At 45.6% G+C, this 23,957-nt stretch overlaps 1 protein-coding gene across 1 annotated transcript in view; it reads left to right on the top strand.

The window, feature by feature from the left end:
• CAMTA1 (calmodulin binding transcription activator 1) overlaps nucleotides 1–23,957 on the top strand; it is a 1,228,941-nt gene that overhangs the window by 719,319 nt on the left and 485,665 nt on the right. The gene's annotated exons all lie outside the window — the stretch shown is intronic.

The raw sequence follows: 23,957 nt of genomic DNA, 5'->3' as shown, positions 1-23,957 counted from the left end.
AGGCTAGACATCAGGAGGCACTACTTCACAGTCAGGGCAGCTAGGAGCTGGAACCCACTTCCAAGGGAAGTGGTGCTCACCCCTACCCTGGGGGTCTTCAAAAGGAAGCTAGACGGTCACCTAGCTGGGGTCATTTGACCCCAGCATCCTTTCCTGCCCATGGCAGGGTGTCAGACTTGATGATCTGCTTAGGTCCCTTCTGACCCTAACAACTATGAAACTATGAAACCAAATCGGTTCTTAATCCTATCGACTTGGCAGAGCTCAATCATTCAAATCTGTCTGGTGCTACCACCAGCAAGTATCCTGCCCCCACACTCTTTTGCCTGGGGCTTCAGATACTCCTCAATCCATGGCAGGAATCCTGTGTGCAAGCCCCAAGCCTGAAGGCTTTGGAGTTCAGATGCCCCCTAGGCTTGCCTGCCCCTAGCCAAAAGGTCAAAGGAACAAGCTAGGGTGAAAGTCCAAGAGCAATCCCCTAACACCATAAATTGTGTAGCGGAAACCTTTCCATTGGGAGGCTCTAGTAAACTCCTGCAGGGAGGCCTCACTACACCAAGTCTCCACTACACCAAGTCATTCAAACCAAGAAGAAGGGGATTTCCCCTGCCAAGTGAGTAAAACCACCTGGGCTTATGAATGACGTGTGCTTTTGGCAGCTGGGGGGGCACGACTGTTCTGGTGGCAGTGGTAAGCATGGAGCTCCCGTAGATGCTGCTGGCACTGTCGGGGATGGGGTGGTAGGGTGGCGAGCACCAACCAGGGTTTGGCAACCACCCACAGGTGTTGCCAGCAGCAGCAGGCAGTGGGGATTGCTGACTGCCTGCAGACACCACTGGTGGTGAGCAGCGACTGTCCACAGGCGCCACTGACAGTATCAGCAATGCCTTTTTGTAGGGGGTGCACTGCCATGCTCTGAGGCGCATGTGCACCTATGTGCAACCCCTACACGTTGCCCCTACCTGGGCTGAAACCATTATCGTGGTGTCTTTCCTTCTAGGTAAATTTTTTTTTTGGCAAAAATATATTTTGTTAAGTAACTTCCTTGGTTTCTTCTATTCAAACTGTTAAAGCAGTTAAAACATGTTATCGCAGACAAAACAAGCACAATATGGGGGATATGCAGATAAGGGGCACAGTTCCAGCCCTCATCTGAATTTGCATACCAATAATGGTATGTAAATTAACACCGCAGAGTAACACCACAAATTAACAGTAGCGGCAGGATGACTCTCACTTCATATTTTTCCTGAAACACTATTAGGCCTCTCTGGGTTATCTACATGAGATGTTTGGTGCAGAGCTGCCTAATTGTCTCTACACTAAAGTCTCAATGTCTACATGTGCAGCCCTATTAGGCTGCAGGAAATGAATTAACTTCACCACAGGTTAGTACTTGTAAACTCACCTTCTCCTCAAACTATGCTGTAGTCTGGGAGCTGACCTTGCCTGTGAAGACTGAAGTAAAGAAGGCATTGAGCACTTCAGCCTTTTCTGCATCCTTTGTCACTAGGCTGCTTTCCCCTTTTAGTAAGGGACATGCACTTTCCCAGATTTTCCTGATTTCATGCCTGATTGGCCTTCTGGATTTCATCCCTGGATGCCCAAGCAATATTCTTATTACTCCTCCCTAGTAATTTGTCCAGGTTTTCACTTGTAAACTTTCTTTTTTTGTGTTTTAGCTCACTGAAAAGTTCCCTGCTAAGCCAAGCTGGTTTTCTGCTCTACTTGCTAGTTTTCCTGTGCATCAGGATGGTTTGTTCCTGCACCCTCCATAAGGTTTTTTTAAGGAATAGCCAGCACTCTTGGACTCCACTCCCCATCAGTCTGACTTCTCAGGGGATCCTGCCCATGAGTTCCCTGAGTGTGTAAAAATCTGCTTTTCTGAAGTCCAGGGTCCTTACTCTGCTGCTCTCCTTCCTTCCTTTTCTCAGAATCCTGAATTCAATCATCTTGTGGTTGCTGCTGCCCAAGTTGCCATCCAGTACTATATTCCTGACCAATTCTTCCCTGTTTGTGAGCATCAGGATAAAAAGAGCATGGTCCCAAGTTGGTCTCTCCAACACTGCTTCAGGAAATTGTCCCCAACACTCTCCAAAAACTTCCTGGACTGCCTACACACTACTGTATTGCTCTCCTAGCAGATGTCAGGGTGATTGAAGTTCCCCATAAGAACCAGAGCCTGTGACTGGGAAACTTTAGCTAGCTATTTGAAGAGTACCTCATACATCTTACTGTCACGCTGGTGGTCTATAGCAGACACCCATCACAATGTCACCTTTATTGCTTTCCCCTCTGGTCCTAACCCAGAGACTTTCAATAGGTCCATCTCCAGTTTCATACTGGAGCTCTGAACAATCGTATAGCTCTTTTACATAAAGTGGGACTCCTCCTCCTCTTTTCCTGTGCCTCTCCTTCCTAAACAGTTTACACCCATCCATGACAGTGCTCCAGTCATGCAAGCTATCCCCCAAGTCTGTTATCCGATCAAGTCATAGTTCCATACCTGCACAAGGACTTCCAATTCCTGCTGCTTGTTTCCCAGACTCTGTACATTCACATACAGACACCTGAGATAACTGGCTGATTGCCCTGCTTTCTCCAGAAGAATGCAAATGCCTCCCCTGTTGCCCCCTCCTGCTTGCACTTCCCCCAGGCCACCCACTGTCCCAGCCACCTGTGGAGGGTTCGGAATTGAGAGTGTGGTTGGGGGCAGAAAGGTAAGAAAGGTTTATTAACTTAACAAAAACACGACTACGCATAGTAATATGGCTACAATGACAGACAATAATAATTCGCATCAGCAACTTATCGGCAGTCCCCTCTGATGCCTGATGTACAACAAGTTTCTCTTCCCACAAAGCTCAGTGAAGTCAGGTGTCCCTGATCAGCGCTGCCCAAGGGGTACCGGGAAGGACCCTGGTATTCAGTCCTCGAGCTCCGCGAGATCCGTGGGCCCACCAAATCCAGGTCAGCAGCTAGTCTTAAATCAGTAACTTCTTTCACAGAGCTGCATCTTCCTTCTAAATGTTTTCCAGATGTGCTAGCCAATTTATAACTTCTGAGCTATGCTGATAACTTACAGCCATCCAGATTCTCCCATTATAATTATTCTTAGGACATCCAATAACATTACAAGCCGTGCATTCTTCTGATAAGGTTAATTTTTACTATGCCACAGGGCCTACTTCTTCTACAAGGCTCTGTTAAATTTACTAGGCCTTACTACATACAAGGCCTCACTATATCTTTGACTTTAATTAGGCTCTTAACAACTACATATAGCTTAATATCTGAACAAATGACAGAAAAACACTTAGTCTAATTTTCACAGAGCTTTCAGCAAGCACTTTTATCACACAGACATAATTTCAGCTGTCACACCCACTTTCCCACTTACCTCAGGGCTTTGGTCTACATCTGCAAGTGAACCTAGTTTAAAGCCCTCCTCACTAGGTTAGCAAGCCTGTCTGCAAAGATGCTCTTCCTTTTCTTCATCAGATGGATTCCATCTCTTCTTAGCAATCCATGTTCTTGGAAGAACATCCCATGGTCAAAGAAGTCAAATCCCTGCTGGCAACACCACCTGTACAACCATATATTGATCTGCAGGATGCATCTGTTTCTGCTCGTGCCCTTCTCCTGGACCAGAAGGATCAAGTAGAACACTACCTGAACCCCCATTCCCTTTGCACTTGCACCCAGAAACCTGTAATCACTTTTGATCTGCTCAGGGTCTCCCCTGGCAGTATCATTGGTGCCAACATGGTTGAGCAGCATGGAATAGTAGTCAGAGAGCCGGATGAGTCTGGCTAATCTGCCCATGACATCTTGGATCTGGGCTCTGGTCAAGCAGCAGACCTCCCAACACAACGGGCCAGGCTAGCAGGTGAATGCTGCCATCCCTCACAGAAGAGAGTCTCCAGGCACCACCACCTGTCACTTCTTGGTGGCAGTGGTCTTGATCCTTCCAAATTTAGGGAGGGCTGACCTGTCTTCCTCCACCAATGGAGTGTGCTCCTCCCCTGATGCTAAGCCTTTATGTCTATTCTCCAGGCAAACTGCTGCCAGTGGAATTGAAGATTTCTGCTTGCTACCAGAGATCACAAGCTTCCAGCTACCACCTTCCTGGGGAGTCCATGAGGTCTCCTTCAGCATTGAATCAATTAAGTCCTCATGAAAGAGGATGTTTCAGAGCCCTGCCACCTCCTTTTGTACTCCTCTTGCCTGCTCCCTGAGGGGTACCATCACCTGCTGAGTTGTAGCTACTTGCACTAAATATGTGTAGGAAAAATATCTCTCTTAATTAAAGAAAGGGTTTACCTTAAAAGCTCCCCTTCAAAGAGGGTGTGGCAAATTGACCTGCAGACTGACTTGTGAACTGCTTGCAAACTGCTAGACCTGTTTGCTGTCCCTGTTTGCTCACTTCCTGGTTGCTCAGGGAATCTCCTGAGTTTATTGCACCATAGTTTGTTGCTTTGCATTAGTTCCACATGTAAACACATCCTCTGACTTCTCCACTTCATGGACACAGAGGGAAAAGTCAATGCTTTTTACTGTAAGCAGCAAGGACAAATCAACTCAGTCTTTCTAAAATCTCACAGTATAATGTTATGTGTCTACAGCCTCCATTTGTATGATATATCCAATCAGGTTTATTAAAAGCCTCTATGGGGCAAGCTGATACCCAGCATATCTCAATATTCCAGTTCCAAAGAAGCTTCTTTGCAATTCATTTACATTTCCTTTTGTTAAATGTGAAGCTCCTAATTTCTGAAACGATGAGACAACATGATATTGAGAGATGTGTTTTATGTCCATGCAAATTTTGGCAGGCTTAGCAGTTTCTCCTGGCAATGCTATGAGACTACATCCATGTTAGGCTTCACAGGTGGGTAATATCTGATTAGGTTCAACCCAATTTTATAAGTGGGAGAGGCAAGGCACAAAGAAAGGATGCTGCTTGCCCAATGACATGGGTAAACATTGAGACAAAGTCATAAGGTACCTTTCAATGCAAGGTATTCCACCTTGGGGGGGAAAAAACCTGCATTACACTTATAGGCTCAGCAGTGCTACGCTCGCTAGCACCATGGCCAAAAGGTTGTGGGTTATGACTGACCACAAGATCAACATGAACCACCAATGTGATGTTGCAGCTGGTAAAGCAAGCAAAATCTAGATTGCATCCATAAATGCTGCTCAGGCAACTCTCAGGATGTCATCTTCCTACTGTACTTGGCCTTGGTGAGGCCGCACCTGGACTACTGCATCCAATTCTGGGCTCCACAATTGAAGAAGGGTGTGGAGAAGCTTGAGAAAGTCCAGAGGAGAGCCACATGCATGATCAGAGGGCAAGAGAACAGGACTTATGAAGAGAGGCTGAGAGTAGACCTGTGCAAAGTGGCTAGTATTTGCTTTGGATTCAGCTGATTCGGGGGACAGCGATTCGATTCAGTGATTCAAATCAGTGTCCTGATTCAATTTGGCCAAATCTGATTCAGAGATTCGGCTGCTGCCAAATCTCTGAATCAGCCAAGCCAGGCCCATCCCCCCCCCCCAACCTGGCAATGGCAGCTCCGCCCACCCCAGCTCCCAGCACTTGTTTGAAAAAAAAACGCCCCAGCTCACTGGGTGCTGCTGGGCGGGGGGCGATTCCCACTGCCCCCCACTGCCCCATGCTGTGTGGGAGGCTCTGCATGAGCCCCCCGACCTGCCCCCCCTTGCTCCCACAGCCCCACCCACAGGTGCCCATCTGGGCCAGCTCCAGCCCTTTCCTTAAAAAAACCTTATGGATGGAGCAGAAAATGCAAGCACCTACTCTGGACTCTTTTAAGATACATTTGGACACTTACCTTAATGGGATCCTTTGACCCTAGCTGACTTCCTGCCCCTGGGGCATGGGGCTGGCTCAATCTCCCAAGGTCCCTTCCTGCCCTAGTATCTATGAAATCTATAACTAGATCTAGAATGCTCATGCTTTACCCGGAGGCCATCTGTTCCCTGTTCTGCATCGTCAGAGTAACATTCTTCTCTTCAGATAATTATCCTCTTCAGTGCTGTTATTGTCCTGTGGGCATGTAAGTGTACCTGATGTGCAATTCTGATCTTACTTGAATGTTGAGATGCAGGGACACATTTGAGGCTGCTGTGTCAAGTGTGATTTTGTGGACTTCAGCATGGCAAAGATCTATACATGTCACTCATTTTTTGAGTTGCCTTCTACATATTATTTTATTCTTTATTGTAGGAGGATGGTAGCACAGCTAATTACTCAGTTTGTCCACTGCTTCCCATTGTAACACTAGCGCTGCAGTTTCTCCGTGCCTCGCAAACTGTGACTTTCAAATAATTTTCAAACAATATTCACAGAACACTCTTGCCCGATAAGTGGTTATTATTCCAGTTTTACAAACTGATACAGAAAGATTAAGGTTGAAAGTATCCACTAATTTTGGGTTTCTAGTTTCAGACAGCTCGGATTTGGCTTTTCAGAGTACTTAGCCATATATAGCACTACATATGTTCAAAACACAGCTCCCACTGAGTTCAGCTGCAGCTGCAAGTACCCAGCACCTCTGTAGCCATAAAAATGAGTGATATGTAATTAGTGACCATCTGTGAAAAGCTTGGTTTAAGTGACTTGCCAACCACCATGCAGAACACTGTGGCAGGTGCAGAGGCAAAATCCAATTCTCCAGGACAGTATACAGGTGTCTGCACCAAAACACTTTTTTCCCCCCCAACCGCTTCTACTGTCCATTACCCATGTTTCATCTTCTGCAAATAATGAGGCAGGGTCCTGCAGTCAACAGTGTTCCTCTGCACAACCTTGATTCATGTCAACCATTGAAAGAGGCATAGATCCAATGAGGAAAATGACATGCAGTCATGCAGTTAAGACCATGTTATAATGCATATGCACAGGGAGTCGAACACAGATCTCTTGAGTGTCCTCAGATCTGGCATGTTTACATTTTGAACGCTTGGTTTTGCAACCTTAATAAAGTTAATAATGACATAGTTTTCCTAACTGCAATACAATATCAATTACCTTTCCTAATATCTCGTTTTCACAGTTGATTTAACCTAATCTGGGGATTAATTTTGTTTTTCCATCCTATATCTTTTCAACTGCCAGTGATGTATGCTAGTGTCCTAACCACATCTATACAGCCACAATGTTGTTTGTTTTCTTAATTAGTTCTTGATGTTGTCGAACATTTCACAGACTTATGCATAGCTATTGTATGCTTCTTGCGTCATCTTCCCATTCTCATTGTCTGTCATTTTTACACTTAGTGTGACACATGTTTATAACCATTGGTTTTGTATTTATCAGCCTTATATTTCACTTGTCTTAGAAAAGAGTAAATATTTCAATATTTTACCAGTCACAATTGCTCAGATATTACTTCACAATTTCATGCTGCAGAATCCTAATAGAATATTTAGAGATGAAGTGTGGGCTTCCAAGGGAAGTGTGGGTTTCCCAGAGATTTTTCCTAAAAAGTATGTAAAGATCACACACTGCAAAATCCTAGCTCCCAGTAAGGGAAAAGGAAACTACCACAGAGAAGAAGATCTTTCTCACTGGGAATAGTATTGAGCAGTGGCAGGATAGTGGACAGGCAAATACAATGGTTATGTCTACATGTCAGGGGGGTTGAGCTCGTCTAAATTGAAACACAGAACAGTGATGGCCTGCTGTCAGCTCCCCCGCTTCCTCTACCCCTGGCCATGGGTAGGCTCCACCAGAAAGGAAAAATGCGGTAAGGGGTCTGATCCTTTTTTCTTTTTATGGAACCTGCCTGCCTTTCCCATGGCCAAGGGGCAAGCTGCCGGTGGGCCCTGAGCTGCAGGTGGGCCCAGTTCTTCCCCCAGAGGCAGCAGCGCCCTCAGAGCAGCACCTGCCCACTAGCAGCGCCCCCAGCCAATGCAACCACCATGGAGGGAAGGACTGGGGCCCCCTGCAGCTCAGAGGCCACCAGCAGTTCACCCCGCAACCACAAGAGAGTGGGCAGGCTCTGTGAGAAAAAAAAGAAGATTGGGCCCTTTGCTGGTGTATTTTTTTCTCGGTAGAGCTTGCCCACAAAAGCTGCCGCCATGTCATGCAGCCCCTATGTGCTGGAAGCCCGGGCGTACTCCGGGCATACTCAGGGAAGCTTGGGCTTGGCAGGCTTCCAGTGCTCCATGCACTGTCCCCGCCGCGTTCCCGCCACCTGGGACTACCCGGGAATGGGCTGGCTTGCCCCTGGGGCAGTGCGGGACGGCAGCAGGAGGGCGGCTGGGTAGGCTGGCGGCTGGAAAAGGTGGCGGGATGGTGCCCAGGGTGCTGGAAGCCCACCAAGTCCAAGCTTCCACATGCATACCTGGGCTTCCAAAGCCCCAGGCACCGTCCCAACTGCCTTTTCCAGCTGCCAGCACACCCAGCTGCCCTCCTGCAGCCTTCCAGCACTGCCCAGGGGAAAGCCAACCTGTTCCCAGTGCAGCACGGGGAGGTGGCAGGAGCTGTGGCAGGTACACGTGACAAATTTTTTTGTCCACAATGTGACAGTTTGCCACAACCAAACTAAAATATATTGGAGGTGGTCTAACTTGCCACACTCAAAAAAATGTTGACATGAAAAGACTGTGTACATGGTGACACCGTTATGCTGGTCAAATGGCAACTTCTCATCACTTTTTGTCATCTGTACATGGCTACATCATCATGTGTACAAGCACCCAATATGACCGGCTGAGTAATAAGTTCTCATGTGACATTCACTGCATTCAGTATTTTGATTGGAAAATAAAATGTATGAATATGTATTACAAAGTGCTTGATTAATTATGCTATTCAGAGTGGATATATCTTTTAATAATTATTTCCTTTTTTAATTAGAATTTATCTTTGCACCAACCACAGACAATAGGATTATAAGAGACTCTTCTATCCATCTTTTTTTAAAGAAAACATTAAGGCAGGATGCACATTTAGTTACAGTGACTAGCTGGGTTTCTTCTAAAGTACGGCTACATTTTACTGATGGTTTATAGGGAGCTGGGCTTAGGTCTCTTTTCCATTCTTCTTAGACTGGATTAGAAGGAATTTAGGGTGACAGATGCATTCGTTGGCCTGTAAAATTGGATGAAAGTTCCCATACTTCATTTTTGTTCATATACAGTGCTTTATGAGGGTTCAAGATGACTGAAGTCCAGTTAATGAGTTCTTTGAAGTTTAGGTACACAATAAACAAGTTTAGCCATAACACACATATCAAGCCTGCCACCTCTGATGGTTTGCTTAAGAAACGAGAATAATAAGTGTTCAACAAAACACACATTAAATTAATTAGAAATGGCTAAGTGATAGGTTTCAAAATCTAACAGTAAGTGGGAAGTCATTATCAAGAAAGGGCATTTTAGGTGACCCCACATGGGACAGTTCTTTGCTCCATGTTATTGGACATTTTTATTAATGATCCAGAAGAAACATGAAGTCATTGCTGATAAAATTTGCTGACACAAAGACTGCCGTAGTGGTAAAAAATGAAGGGGGCAGGTTACTGGTGCAGATTGTCCCAGGTAGGCTGGTTGGCTGGATCCAAGCAAATGGCACATGTTCTCATAGGAAGAAATGTAAAGCAAGAGTTCTAGGAATACCACATACAGCCATCCTGATAGAGTGGGGGACTCTGTCCTGGAAGGAGTATCTCTGGAAAGACTTGGGACAGTAATGGACAGTCAGGTGGATTGGAGCTCCTGATGCTCTGAGGAGAAGCATTTATGTAACCCCTGGATATACAGAGAGGTGGTACTTAGTGGGAGCAAGGAAGATGTATCACTTCTGCATTCAGTGCTGGTGTACCTGCTATGGAATTGTGTCTACTTCTGGTTTCCATAAGTCAAGAAAGCTCCTGAAGAACTTTTCCTGGAGAGTTCAGAGAGGAGCTACCAGAATGACTGAAAGATCAGGAAACAGGCCTCATAATAAATGACTGCATGAGCTCAATCCATTTAGCTGATGAAAGAGACTGGTCACTTGATCACAGGGTGCATCTACATGAAACATGTACTGCAGAGCTGACTAATTAGTTCTGCAGTAAACATCTAAGTTTCTACATGTGCATCCCTGTTAGGGTGCAGGAAACTAATAAACTCTGCAGCAGAGTAGTACTTGTAAATACAAGTACTACCATGCTGCAGATTTTTTTTCTTTCACAGCAGCACACGTGTAGGTGCTGACCCGGCTGGCTGGGGCACAAGGGTGCTTCAGTGCAGGGGCTGCCTGCCAGCTAGCTTCACACTGAAGCACCCTTGTGTCCCAGCTGTCTTTTCTGCAGCACACATTAAGCCTACTTTGAGCAGCCCCAGGTTTGCAGGCTGGCCCCCTGGATCCCCTGCCAGCTGGAGTTACATAATGGTGGGAAATACAGTTCAAATTTATAACAATTGGAGTTTCTAGCCATTGAAACAACTTGCCAAGGTTTTTGGTGATTCCCCATCTCGGGCAGTATTAAAAGTACAGGGGTGGATGTTTTTCTGCATGGTGTGTAGACAAGAATTTATTTAAGCAATTCCTCTGGTTTATGTGATGCAGGAGGTAGGACTAGATGATTGCAATGGTCGCTTCTGATTTTTTATAATCTATGAATGTGTAATTCAGTAGTGTAGGGGCAAGTGTAGTAGGAAATTAGGTGAATATATAGGTGACTGGTGGCAGGCTATGAGATAGTTTTAAAGGGATATTTTGCAGTTGAGTAAATGCCTATAACTGCTGGCTCTGAGGAGCTTTTGCAATTTCTGGGGGTTCTGTAATCCTGCCGACAGTCCCTGGCACACACTTTAGATTTTGAATTCTTTCAATGGAAAAGATGTGACATTTTTATCTTACTTTTTCCAAATTAATCTACATCAAAGTAAGTTCCCTTCTGCAGGGTTCTCACCAAGACCGTGGTGATTAAGCACTTAAATTGATTAATCACATTTCCTGTGATGAGAACTACTGTCATTCATTAATCTGAGTGGGATTATAAATAAGAGATAGCAGATACAAGAGGCAAACATGTTGACAGATAAACCTGCTGGTTTGAATACAAATTGCACTGTTGCATCTGGAGGGTTTTAGCTTTAGGCAGTCTAGGGAGATAGCTTCCCTAAAGATAAAATTAGACTGAGATTAAAGTATCCCCATTTTAATAAAGAAATATGCATTTATGAACAGGCAGTTATGTAAGTGAGAATGCACCATGATACAAGAAAATACCTGCTAGTTATAGCGGCACCAATCAATGGAATTTGCTTTGTTTTTAGCTCATCTAGGATTTTGATGGTAATTTAACCATGCCAGTGGAAACAGAACTCTGAGGCACCTGGCTGCAAAAATACCAGTAATGTGAATTTGTACAGGGAAGTAACAGGCTGCCATGCAGAGCTAGATTCTGCTCCCAGTGAAGTCAGTGGGTGTTCTGGTATTGACAGCAGTGGGAGCAGAAGCAGATTCATAATTAATTTAGCAGGAAAATCCCTGAGGCTCAGCCTCACATGTTAGTGAATGAGAGTCATGTGCTGTTGTGATCTGCTCCAGGAAGAGATGTAGATAGGCCACTTTGAAAGAAAGATGGTGAAACCTTAGTGCAGCTGTTGACAGTGGCAAAGCTCCCTTTGACAACAGTGAGGCCAGGGTTTTGCTTTTGGTGCCTTCGGGAGCCATTCCCCTTGCCCCCTGAGTGAGCATGTGCTGGAGAGTTGGGAATGCTGCGGTGCATGCTGAGATTAAAGCTATTATTTCTTGCTGAACTGGTCTTGTACATTCTTTTCATAAATATTTTAAAACTCTTATTAAAAGAATTACCAACATAAAAATGTGAGAGTTGAATAGATGACATTCAGAATGGTGCTGTATTGTTTCAGATTTTGATCAAGAGGTAAGGAAGCTAACATGCCACTTACTCATAGAGGGGGTTTAGCAACTGTGTATGATGGTTGGTGTGTTTGCTGCATTCTTGCTGTTTCTGCCTACCTTTCTGGTTTTGTCTGTGGTTCTGCAGTAAGATTGCCTTTGCTCTGGCCAGAGGGGTTACAAGGCTTTCAGTGTCAACATCAGTTCTTCACTCCCCTTTGCACTGCTGGGCGTACACCTCCTTGTCACAAATATGCTTAATAGCCAACCTGATTGTGGTCCCATCTCTTCATTGCCCACATACCTCCTGGTGTTGGCAGTGCATTGCTCTGCTGCCATTCCACCATACTATGTACTCTTTCCTACATCATGCTCAAATGATGGATAGTCACCTGTGAAAGTGACTTTGCCAATACTTGGTGAGAGCCTGAGGCCACTCCAGTTCCTTCTATTCTGCCAGCTACACAAGCTTCTTACTTGTTAGGCTATTTGTTTCCATGGATCAAAAGCCTTTGCTCTTGGCTCATTCAATTAAAGCCAGTCTTGGTGAATGGGGCACCTGCTAATGCCCATACCAGGGCCACCCCAGAGAAAGAAAGGTTGAGATATCAGAGACTATAAAGAGCCCACTTAAAAAAAAAAGAACTGACCTTGGACTTTAATTTGCTATTGAGCTGCAGGAAAGGGATCAATGGGTAAGCTCAAAAGAATTCAATAGCAAGTAAGAAAATACGATCACTAACTCCTATCAGTATGCTCACCTTGAAGACCAGTGGAAAGAGAAAGTTATGGGAGGATGAGGTCTTTGAAAGGTACTTGGAAATACTGGGATATCTGGTTGCTGATTTATTTATTTTTAACCAGCCCACAAACTCCAGGAGACATTTTCCATCCCCACCTGCGCTGAATTACTGCAGATTTAGAGCTCCCATCAAATCTGAGTAGACCAGGAGCAGCAGCTTCCACAGAAAAAAAAATAATTGAAATTATGCTTAATGATGTGAACCACACAAATAAGATGCTGATGATTTAACCCATTGCATGACAGTAATTCTTGGTTAGCTTTTGTAGAATCATTAAAAAACCTGCAGCGGAGCACTGACTTTTCAGAAATATGTCACCTGACTATTTTTCCATTGACATCCTAAGGCTGTTGCTATCCTCTGAGAGTCCATGATACTGCTGTCTAGAACCAGCAGTGCATTTGCTGTTACCCCTTCAGTTTCCCATGTTGCAGCCCCAAAAACAGCAGTGCATCCTGCCTGTGCCTAAATATTCCAGCAGTGCTGACCAGGCCAAGCAACACTGCCACTCTTACCTGGAAGTCCCTAAGCCAATTCTTATTCTGACTTATGGGTAGTGACTGTACTAAGTAGGCAATAAAGGTTTAATTATTTGGCATGACCATGCTGCATTCTGGGAACACTCTGTGAAAACATGCCCTGCCTCCTTGCTCCTCTTCTGTATGTGCTGAGTACTACAAGTCTTAATGCAGCTGCTTTTCAGCACATGCCCTGGATGTGGCCTGTACCATTCTCACAATGGCTATATTATGGGAGTTGGTACTTGGTATGTGCTGAACAGAAGCAAGTGACAAGGCCTGTTTTCCAGTCTGGAAAATGGGTGTTTCCAAACACATCTTTAGCACAGGAGACAGGAAAAGATCCCCCCAGCTGTGGTCGAGGCCAAATCATTGAGGCCACAAACTATTTTGTGTAGCAAAGTTACAGTCTTCCCTAGCCAGTCTGGTCTTCCCAGAGCTTAGGGAATCTGTTTACTCTTCCTATGGAAAGTCAAAGCAGTATGTCCTTTTTTGGGGGTATCAGGCTGTGTCTCTTGCTGAAAAGGGCTCTCTCATCACCAAACACATAGGCCCCAAAATCAACTTTAATTTTATTTGATCTTTCCAAGACAGTTCAAGATGTTTCTTGTTTATCCAAAGCTGTTCTGCTCAGCCCCACCTGAGAAATGTTGCTGTGTACTAGCTAGTGTCTATGCACCAGTACCATGGCACTGCCTAGGGCCCCATGAGGATAAAAGCCCTACTCTTGCTGATTTTCATTTACCCAAAGTATTTTGGGCCCATGTTTGAGAGGCTGAAAAGGCCTGGGTTTTATTTCTTGTACTTGTCATTAAGGATCTGGATTTTCTGTTTCTGACAGAAAAACATAGATTTTCTCCTTTAAAATCCTATTTATTGTTTAAATGTGAAAAACCTGGGTAATCATGGATTTCCCCTTGCAGGCTGCCAGATTTTCAGCCTGCACGAGACTGCTTGGAGCTCAGGGGAGCAGGATACAGGGGGCAGGGGATGCCATGTCCATGTATGCATGCATACATGCATGTGGCAGCTAGGCAGTGTGGTGGAGAGCACTCCTCACAGGTCCCTCTAGGTAAGTCTATGGGGGTGATGGGCCACATGTGGCAGGGTGGGGAGGTACAGGTGATGCAGCACGGGACATAGGCAACATACCGGGGGGACAGGGAGGGCATGTGCCCCTCTTCCTAGTTTTCTGCACCTACAGCAGGTCATAGGGTACCAGGCTGCAGCTGGGCTAAACTAACTCTAGGCAGCAGCTGCCTCCACAGCCCAGCAGGCAGGATCTGGCATGCCACTATGGCTGCCAAGGTGAGGCACTCTCTGCCTGTCCAGCAGCAGCAGGGGCACGACTCCACACCACTGCTGCACTTCACCTTTTTGGTGCAGCATCCCCAACTATCCCAGGTCCCACCCACTGGGCTGCAAAGGTGGCTCCTGTCTGGAGCTGGTCCAGCTAGGTGTCCATGAGTGGGCTAGGTGGGCAGGGCCAGGACCGGGATCAGGATTACAGGGTAATGATAGTACAGGTCAAGGACTTGGGGCAGAGCTGCGATCTGCTCCCCTCATGCCTCTACCCTCCGAACAGGTGCCTGTCACAGGGATGTGCGGGCAGTTGATTGTGGCTCTGCCCCAGGCCCCAGCTCCACCCTGTGACAGCCCTGCAGTCCCAGTCCCAGCCCCATGCCTAGTCTCTGCGCACCTGCAGCCCCATCCCATCAAGCATGCCCTACCTGCACATGTCCCAGGCCAATCTCCATGAAGATACCACCTACTTGCTCCATCTGGCACTCCTGGAGGTTGGTATAGGGCTGATGGGCAGCAGTGATGAATCTGGCAGTGGTGGCAGAGACTGGGAGCAGCTGCTGGAAGGAGCCACTGCTGTGGGGGGCTGCCAGGAAATGAGTCTGGCCTCCACAATGCCCCAGCCCTGCTACGCACCTGGGCACAGTGGAACCAGCTGCACATCCATGGCCTGGGCTGCTCCCCATGCCTAGGCTGAGTGGCGCTGAAGGACCTGCTCTGGGTCAGATAAAATCCCTTGGTAGGCCAGATCTGGCCAGTGGGTCATATTTTGTCCACCTTTGTTACAGTAGATACAGCAGTAGATATATAGCACATGTATGTGTGTAAGGTAGTAGATAGTATATGTGTGCTAGGACAGGAGATTGGTGTACAGGTAAAGGAGCCTGACATCTGCCATGCCTCAGGAAGGGCTTTGGTGCACATGGGCACTGACTGTCATATCGCTCTGGGGTTTCAGTTGACTGTGCCAGACAGGTCACTTTTAATCTGATGTTGGTATTATTTTTATGGAAAACCATAAAGGGAAGAAGCATTACTGCTGCAGTCTTGGGAAAGAATAGGAAATGTAATGAGTGCAGGGATGAAGCTAAATACGATCGTGCCTCTTGGTTGTGTGAGTGAGTTACCTGCCCAGTGGATGAGAGTACTAGTGCACACGGTCACACTATGCAAGGTAGGTACACAAAGGCAGAAGATGAAATTCTAAAACCTGTTCTGACATTAAAGCCCCCTTCTGATTTCTGAAGCCATTGACCATTTCTGGACCAGTGATGCTAGCTTTGCTCTGGGTTTTGGAAAAGCCCTCAGGAAGACTGTTAGGAAGGATTATGTCCCCTGCAGAGAAGGAAGTGATCATTAGACACAATGCTGGCTTTCCAGTAAAACAAGTATCTTCTGAGGCCTTGCCACAGAAACTGGTAATGAGACACTCAGATCTCTTCTCTGTTACATCACACGCAGCTCCTTCTGGATGGGGCAGAAGAGAGAGTCTCCTGACTTCTTTGCTTACAGAAAAGGATGAGAATGAGGACATATTATATACCCTTTGGTACTCACTATTCAAAGGGTTCTGGGATTGAACAGTATTTTTGGAACTTGAAAAGGCAGTAGGGACAAGAAATAGCTACAGGCAGCCTTGTCATCGTCTACTTGAGAAGTTTGTTCTACAAGATATCTTACCAGTCAAGTATCACATGACTAGAACATTATTAGGTGGCTATCCTCATTTTGTGCACCAGCAATGGGCTTAATTCAGAGATGTGGGTTTTCCAGAAAAATTTTAACTGGAAAATTTTCCAGTGCCCTAAATAGAGTATGATCTGATTTAGTATGTTTATTTGTAACATTGTGACTAAAAGAGTACCCCCATGTTAATTTTAAGTCCCAATAGCCACAAGTATTTGAACTGAAATATTTGATTAGGAAAAAAAATAAATACAGCACACTTAATGTGGTTTAAATGTTATATTCAAACCAGTTCAAAGCTTTATGTGGAAAGAAATTATTTTATTGGAATACTTGTAAAAATGTAAAGACAATACACAATAGCATGTACCTCACTTACATTGTTTGTTTAAATTTAGGGAAAAAAAATGAAGGCACTGAAAACTGTTGACACACTAATTTTAGCACACCCAAAGAACTGTGCATGATATACCGTGGTCGTCCACTCATCTACTTCAACAGAGTTTAACTCTCGTCCACTGAGGTCACTGCGGCACCTCCAGTTTCACTGTCACTATCTCTGGAATCACTTGCACTACTTACTAGTTCCATTTCAGAATCAGATTGAGGCAAATTTGATTCAGAACTACTTGCACCACATTCTCTTTCGCTAAAGGATTGTTTTACCAATGAGTCTATGGGCAAGGGCAACTTATCATCACACTTCATCTTCTTCACCAATTGTGCTTCTGACCCATTCTCCAGAAGCAAGAGATTTTGAGAAATAGAAACAAGCTTAGTGGTGCGTTCATTTGTTAGTCTGTTCCTCTTTTTGGTCTTGATTGAGCAGAAAGCTTTCCAGTTCCGTTCACAAGAAGCTGCTGCTGGTGGAATTCTTGGGCTCCTTAGAGCAATCCTGCACAGCAGTCGGGTGTTACAGTTTCCCTTCCACCATGTGAGAGAAGACGTCTTCTCTGTTGCCTGCCAAATGACATCTTTGCTCCAAAGTTTTTTACTCGGTACTTGGCAATGTCTGTCATCATGGCTATTTCATCAGTACTGGGGACATTCTTAGCTACTTCCATAATTGTATTGAGAGCAGTAGATAATTCATCTTCTGATAAAGGATGTCCTCTATGTTGAGGATCCAAAAGGTTTGCTGCTAGATGAACTGGATGAGAGCAAAACTCACAGCTCTTTGTAAATATTTGTTTTACTACTACTTTTTTGGATAGAGGTGAAGAAGGCAAAAGCTCAGTTAGATTTTCATTTAGTGGTCTGAATATCTCTAGATTATTTGAAAGACTTGGTGCATCTCCTTCAAGTTTCTTGATAGTCACTGAAACTGGTAGTAGCAAATTGAATGCTCATTGAACTCAAACCCAGAACTCATTGTTGTCAACAACCTGCTTCTGAATGTTAACAGAAGCAATCTCAGATACTGTGTCATCTATTGAAGCACACTGCAACAGTTCTTTATGCACAGCAAACTACGTAAACACTTTATAGCCAAGCCCCATCTAGTTTCTGCTGGCAATAAAAGTGCACTTTCTTTCCCTTGCTTCTCTTTCTGTAATTTCTTCAGTCTTATTAGCAAGATGATGATTGTTGAATACCTTCACAGTGAGTTTGCAGTTTGCCAATGTTGTCTTCATTGTATTCATACTTCCTTTGCCAGAGGATTCAACCCATGAGAAGACAGCCAAATACTATTAAAAGAAGATACTTTGCCTTTAATATTTGCCATGCAGCTTTAATGTTACTTGCGCTATCAGTTACAAGGGCTTGTACCCTAGGGGCACCTGCACTTTCAGTCTCTTCACTCAGTAATTTGGCTATGTATTCACTTGTATGACAAGAAGATTTAGTAGCAATTGCTTCAAGAATATTGGTTCAGGTGTTGCTAACACAATGTTCAATAAAGGATTTCCTTGTATATCAGTCCATCCATCTGACATCAGAGTCAGTGATTCTGCTTGACCAATCCTCTGAGTAACCATTGTTTGAACTCTGTCGTACTCTCTAAGAGAGAATGTGATAAGTGATAAGTGATGGTAACTTATAAGATGGGCAAATTAGTTTGCAATGTTCCTTCCACTATTGATTTTCAGTTATAGAAAGAGGTGTGCCACTTGCAAATATAGCTCATGCTAATGTCTCATCTGCTTTTTCTTGATCTTCTTTTGACATTTTGTCCACAGAGCTTGATAAAAAGCTTGACTCTCTTGACTGTCTCATGGTGGATCGCCTACCTGGTGACAGTGATCTTGAAAGTGAGGATCCTGCTTCTTCCCCCAGACTCGGCAGCTCAACATTTTCATTTTCCATTTTTTGCAAATCTGCTATTTCACTTGAGCTATGAAGTTCCTGCAGCAAAAAGGGGAAAAGATTTTTATTTTAGCCTATTCTAGTCTGGCCTCATCCATCAGAAGCAGAAGGAGAAGGAGACACAGCAGGGAGTTTTTGCTTCCCCCCTCCCTGCCAGAAAGAACACTCCGCTGCTCAACTTACTGCTCAGTTGCCCTGGGACTGCAGAGCCAAAGGGAAGTAGAGTCTGACCTCTGCCATCAGCCAGAGGACTAAGCTCGCTCTGCTGGGTTGAAATAGTTAACTATTTATTTATTATGTAATTTTAAAAAAAAATTATTGTTAAGCCTAAGCCACTTCAGGTGCTTTAGTGCAAACAGAAAAGCAGGATACAAATATTTTAAATAAGTGTAGCAGGCTTACCTTTTGGAGCTTGGATTGAGTCCCAGGCTTGAAATCTTGCTGTTTTGATTGGTGGAGCCCATCGCCCAATCAGGAGGTAGCAAAAGGAGTTCAGTCACACCCCTTTCCTGAGGGAAGGGGGAAAGGAGTCATGCCCTCCCCCCCCCCGCCCTCCTTCCCCCCATGGACCTGATTGAAGACTTAGGTCCGGAAGACTTCAGGGGGTGGAGCCCTGGAGCATATAAAAGGAGCTGTGTGCCCAGCATAAGAGGAAGACATCCAGGAGAGAGAAGAGCTGAGGATTGCTGCTCAGCGGGGCAAAGCAGTAGCCCAGAATCACCCCTGAAAACTTCCATCAGCGGGGAACAGCAGATGGCTCCAGCAGCTAGGCTCTTGGTGTGCAGCATGGCACATAGCATCCAGACCCTGGGAACTGCATGAGGTGGATCAGGTCTGCACCCTCTGGCATGTGGCCAGAGACATGGTGCACAGGATGGTGCAGGGAGTAGGACCTTTGGAGTGCTTGGGCGGCTCCCCAAAGCCTACTGCAGGTGAGAAAGCAGCCTGGTGCAGAGGACGAGGACTACCCTCCAGGCCTGGGAGCCCTGAGGTACAAGGAAAAGAGGATTTCCACAGGGGAGGGGAGTCCCCGCTGGTTAGTTATGGGCTTCTGAAAGGGGAGGCCCCACTGAGAGGGGTGCCCTAGTTACTAGCTTCTTTGTAGGGCTTGGGAAAAGATAGAGTTTATCTTTGGGGTTTATCTGTTTCAGATCAGATACTTACCTGTGACTTACCTGTATCTGGAGCACTGGTATAAGGTTTTATGTCATTTACCCGGAGGTTATTGTTTATGTTACTGGTTTAGATCTCTTACACACACACACACTGTACATATGTTTATATCCATGTTCCTTTCCTTTGTGATAAGTTAATGTAAATAAATTTGAATATAGTTAAGTCGCCCGACTGGCCTGGCCTGGTTCTATAGGGACGAAGGGAAACTGAGCAGGTTGCAGTTCCCACCCCACAGCACACCCGCCAGCTAACAATCCCCCTCAATTAGAGAAGGGGGGTATATACCCAAATTACCTGGGCTACATAAATAATAGTCCAGAGTTGCATTAACAACTTTTAGAAGTTATAATGTTTTAAAACAATATGGATGCTAGTCTATAGTGTGTGTTGTTTAACATAGACCTTTGTTTACTTACATAGGATTCCTGAAGTAGACTTCTCAGATGATGTTGTTCCACCACTTTGTTGTACTAGCTTTCTATATGTGGCTTGCACTCTTTCAGTGCAGTTTCTACATATTATTAAATGTTTCTTCATTCTCATTGCATTGTTAGCATACTCCTGCCCACAATATTTACATCTACCAAATATCTTCCTTCGTTCAGTGTCTTGAACTTCACTATAATGATGCCGCAGATTAGGTTCCCCACCCCCCCAATTAGGCATTATTATGACTACTTCAAACCAAAAGCGCTAAAAGACATACAAATCTTATGCAAACACTTACAACTTCCCAACTCAAGAAAAGAAATGAGACACTGCTCTGTGTATTTGCTGAACTGAAAGGGAAACAAAAATTAATCACAATTTTACTTTTGGTTTTGCTTTCACTTGCAGTCTGAGGTGAAATAAGAATTTTAGTTTTGGTTTTGATTTCACCTGCACAGCCAATTAGGTGAATTCATAACTTGGTTTTTGGTTTGGATTATTATGTGAGTGTATTTACCCTCCTGTTTACAAATCAATAAAACATATATGTACTCTGTCACACACTTCCTAGGGATAATCACCTAAAAAACATTAATTACAACTTTGAAGCTCCCAAGCTTTCCTAATATTGTATTGGCATTCATTCATTTTATGAAACAATGAATTTTTAGAAATAAAAAATTTTCCATGGAAAAATAAAGCACCGGAAAATTTTCTGCCCTACATCTCTGGCTTGACCCATGACATGGGACACATGAAAACAGCCCAGGCCAAGGAACTCATGCGCAGACCTATGAGAAATTAGTGGGAGAGCTGGAAGAAGGCTTGCATCCATAGATGCTTCTCAAGCAAATCCCGGGACATCATTCTCCCCTTGTACTCAGCTTTGGTGAGGCCGCAGCTGGAGTACTGCGTCCAGTTTTGGGCTCCACAATTCAAAAAGGATGTGGAAAAGCTTGAGGGAGTCCAGAGAAGAGCCATGCACATGATCAGAGGTCAGGAAGACAGACCTTACGACGACAGGCTGAGAGCCATGGGGCTCTTTAGCCTGGAAAAGCGCAGGCTCAGGGGTGATCTGATGGCCACCTATAAGTTTATCAGGGGTGACCACCAGGATCTGGGGACACTTGGGCGGGGGGCTGGATTCGATGATGTTCCGAGGTCCCTTCCAGTCCTAATGTCCATGAAATCTACAAGGTGCTAAGAGAGCTTACTGCTAGATCTCGGCTTTTCCACATGTTCAGTATGATGCTGGGTTATAGAGGGGTATGAGCTAGTGCCAGTGGAAAAACAGAATCATTAGGAGGGATTTAAATAGCAGAAGGGTTGGAGCCAGTGCAGAGGGACTGGGAGCTCAAGTCCTTGTACTAGGATTAGTGGGGAGGAAGGCAAGAAGATGGGGATGAGACATGGAGAAACAGGGTGTACAGACAGCATAGTGTATGTTGCTGGCATGGCAAGATATGATATATACTGTCGTGTATGGTGTTGAACAGGGGCTGAGAGCAAGGGAATATTGTGGCAAGATGGGCTGAAGACCCTTGTTCTGCATCTCAGGATGAGTACTATTTGAACTTGGGTTTTTAATTTTAGAGCATATGGCAGCAAAATTCACTAGTGACTTACGTCATCAGAAAAATAAATTCTGAAGCTGGGGGAAGGCAGACCGCAGCATCTGAACAGCAACCCTTGCAGTGATTCCAAGGTTCCACTGAGGGAAATCAGGTTTGAAAAACAGCCCATTAAACTTTTAAATATTTCATTAAATATTAAACATTTCAAAAATTGCTCTCTAACAAGTCCTGAGGTAAATAGAGCAATATTTGATAACAAAAGCTGCCAGTGCTGACAATGTCTTGCAACTGGTAAAGCTTTGCTCCAGGTTCTGAAGATACAATATATTCACCTTGGCCAATCAGCAGGAGAGGAATGGAAAAAAATGGGCTCACTATGATTTAGTTTTGCTAAGACTGCCAGGGGCTTCTTAAACAGTAGATTGGGGCTCCTATTAGGTCAGTGAGGAGTCAGCAAAAAGAAAACAAAAATCTCAGCTAAGACTCCTGCACTGGGTATCCAAAAGAAAGGTAGTTCCCATGAAAGTAATACAGACTAAGGTTCTGGAACACCCATGGAAAGTGACCAGCTTGCCGTGTAGGGTACTGTGACAGGGGTCATGCTCAGGGCTGGATCTCATGCCAGCCTGCCCACCTGTCTCTGGGTGGTCTGCCCTATAGTCTCACCTGCCATGACTTTGCTGTTCCTATAAACTGGTGGAAAATGTGGAAGACTACTCATTACATGCCCCAGTGCCAGGGGGGCACTATCTGCACCTTTGAACCTCCCCTACACCGAAGCCCATGCCTCATAGATGGTATTCACATGATGTAATCATAACTTACATTATGACTGGTGTTCCAGGGTCTCACAGAGACTCTCCCTCCCTCCCTGGAGCAGCAGGTCATTGTGCTTAACCTCTAGATCTTTCTTTCAACCCATTCTTGGCCTCCTTGCAGTGGAGGACTTACCAGGGTCAGGACTTGCCCCCAACTCTCTGGCTGAGCCTTCTACTTGGCCTCTGGTCCAACTATGACCCCAGGTGTCTGAAGACATACCTTGACCTACTCCTCACTCCTGGGGTTCCTACTGTGCCCACTCTAGGGCCTCTGCACCAGGCCCCGCCCTGGGGTCTTCGCATCATCCTTACAATCAACTGTTCATGAGGCTAGCCCTGGTGCTGCCCTTCAGGTCTACTCCTTGTTCAGCCCTAATGAGCCCCCCCTCACACACAGTCCTTCAGGCCTACTCCTACTCTGTGCAGGGCCCCCTACATCCCTGCCCTCTCAGGGCCTTCACAACTCCACCCTCTTCCCTAGGGCCTCACTACACTGCCTTCTCTCAGGGCCGTGGGGCCAACCATCCCCCGTAGGCTCAGGTAGCACTCTGCTTGCCATGCCTGGCCCACCACACTGCCTCCAAAGCCCACCCAAAGATGAGGGCTAGGGTTACAGCACCTCTCCTTGCCTTTCACCGGGAAGGTAACTGATCTGGCATTTCCTTGGGGCTCCCATACCACTAGGAGCCCCACCAGGCCACCCTTCCCCAGCAGGGTCCAGTTTTAGGTCATGCTTAGGACCAAGAGCCTCCTGCACAATGTTTCATCCAGCCTTTCAGCTAGGCAATATTTCTGCCTGGCTGCCAGCAGCAAACTGCTGTGTTTATATAGTCAGCCAGTGTTTTAAAATGGCTGCCTCAATCAGGCACCTGCTGGCTGCTTGATTTAGCTCTTAAAGTGGCAGGCACTGCAAGTCCACTGCCACAGGTACCAAAAATTCAGGTTCCTTTAGTAGCTCACCAGTGATCTTCCATGCCTGTAAATGAAGCTACTCAGAGCAGAATGGCTTTGACCTGTGCTCCACCAGCACAGGTAGCTGGCACTTGCTCACTGATCTGTGTCACAGTCTGTCAGCAGACTGGAGCTGCCTTTCCTCCCTCCTTCCCCCTTGTGGAGTTTTCCTCAGCGCATCCCTTTAGGGAACTTGGCTCTCCACAACTGAGGGTGGGGTAATACTTTACCTTCCTTCGGGAGGCCCTGCTGGTTGATTGCTTGGGTAAGATCCAGTTCCCAAAGGCTCCCCCCTCAGGGTCTTCATCAATCCAACAACCAACCAGGCCGACTCACACCCCAGCTTTTAATCACCTCATGCTGGAAGACTCACCATACCTCAGACAACTGCATCCACAGAAGCTCCCCACAATTATATCTTCCCCACACACACCAAGCAAACCCAACAGGCACACCACACACAGATACACAGGTGCAAACTCCTTTTTTCTCAGTGGTCCCACCAC

This window comes from Crocodylus porosus, unplaced genomic scaffold (genome assembly GCF_001723895.1).
Source record: "Crocodylus porosus isolate Cpor-Errol unplaced genomic scaffold, CroPor_comp1, whole genome shotgun sequence".
Classification (NCBI taxonomy): Eukaryota; Metazoa; Chordata; order Crocodylia; family Crocodylidae; genus Crocodylus; species Crocodylus porosus.
This window is presented reverse-complemented; position numbering and strand designations above follow the sequence as displayed.